At 36.7% G+C, this 1,781-nt stretch overlaps 1 pseudogene; it reads left to right on the plus strand.

The window, feature by feature from the left end:
• Positions 1-1,130: 1,130 nt before the first annotated feature.
• The window catches only part of LOC102833344, a 4,293-nt pseudogene continuing 3,642 nt past the window's right edge, over positions 1,131-1,781 (plus strand).

Genomic DNA, 1,781 nt, shown 5'->3' on the forward strand with positions numbered 1-1,781 from the left:
GTGAGGATGGTGCAAGGCTTGCAGTATTTAATTTTGTTCTACGGGGTCGCTGTGAGTCAGAATTGACTTGATAGCACCTAGTAACAAAACAATTTGGATTGATAAAATGTGTTTGGCACCTACGCATTGCTACTGACTTACTTGGAACTATGTTATTGATACAATCGCTCTACAAAAATGGATAAAGTTAAGACTGTGAAAGGATTAAATTATGTTTCAAGTACCCTTAACGTTTCTAAGAACTTAAGAAATCTGAGACAGTTATAATCAGAAAGTCATGTTTTTGCTACTTCACTTATAGGAAAGAAAATTTAAGTGGTTACCTCAGCACTTAATACTCTCAGGTAAAATGATAATGAAATGACTTTTTATAGATGCAAATGTATTCTATTTTAAATTTTCCAAAGAAAACTTCCTGTTAAAGAATTTGATGTAGTGGTTTTATTTCTGACTCTACAGAAGCTTCGTTGGAAACGAGTCTCAATTTCATTTGCCCCTACCCTGTGTCTATTGTCCTTTAGTTAACTCTGCCTTGTTCTGATTTACCTGAATAGAAATGACAAGAGTATTTGTAAATATTTGTAAATATTCAGGAAAAGGTGAGAATGATTTCCCTTTCTGTTTTTGACCAATAAACAATCAAAATCTTTGAAGATGTACGAGATCGGAATGACACAGCTCTTACGTTATTTTTCACACTCACACAGACCCCTATACCAATACCATCACACCAGACCCATCTGGATTTTTGAAGGAGCTTAATAAAATGTCTCTGAAAAGAAAAACAATATAACCACAAAAATCTAGCATTTTCTCTATCCTCTAAGCACTAGAACATTATTTTATTTCCCCGTCATTATGTTTTTTATAATACTTGATGCCAGTTATTAAACCAATCTTCAGTTTACTCTCCACTAGGCATGTCAATCCTTATTCTTTTCATTCCTTCTCACAAATCTAATTTTCTCATCCTTTAATAAAGTTATGGCTTTTCTCTGAAATCTCTTCAAATCTGTGTTCCTTTCAAAAAGAGTCATCATCATATCCTTCCCATCCATACAAAATGTGTTCCTGGACCTTGAGAAGGCAGCTGTGAACAGATTCCTGCGGCCTAGAAAAGTTATGCAAAAATGTCTTTGTACCCATCTCTTGAAGACCTGAAAGTTGACAAAGTAATTCAGGCACAAGCTATCTTTTCTGCAAACCCTGTCAACCCAGCAGTCTTGTCAGAAACCTCTACTCCTATCTCTCAAAATGGAAATCTCTATCCTAAACTGTATCCCGAGCTCCCTCAGTACATGGGTCTGAGTCTAAACGAAGAAGAAATATATGTAGACATGGCCTTGGTTTCCGGAGCACAAGGGTAGGGACCAATAGTAGCAAGACCTTGTAGTATGAACCAGATGGTGGCTCCTGTAACTGGCAATGATGTTGGGATTCGAAGAGCAGAAATTAAGCAAGAGATTCGTGAAGTTACTTTATGTAAGGATCAAGATGGAAAAATTGGTCTCAGGCTTTAATCAGTAGATAATGGTGTGTTTGTTCAACTAGTCCAGGCTAATTCTCCATCATCTTTGGTTGGTCTGAGACTTGGGGATCAGATACTTCAGATTAATGGAAAAAACTGCTGACTAGAGCTCGGACAAAGCACACAAAGCGCTCAAACAGGCATTTGGAGAGAAGATTACCATGATCATTCATGACATGCCCTATGAACGGACTGTTACCAGGTATAAGGATAGTACTGGACATGTCGATTTTATCTTTTTTTTTTTTTTTTT

Source organism: Chrysochloris asiatica, unplaced genomic scaffold (genome assembly GCF_000296735.1).
Source record: "Chrysochloris asiatica unplaced genomic scaffold, ChrAsi1.0 scaffold00019, whole genome shotgun sequence".
In the NCBI taxonomy this organism is placed as follows: Eukaryota; Metazoa; Chordata; class Mammalia; order Afrosoricida; family Chrysochloridae; genus Chrysochloris; species Chrysochloris asiatica.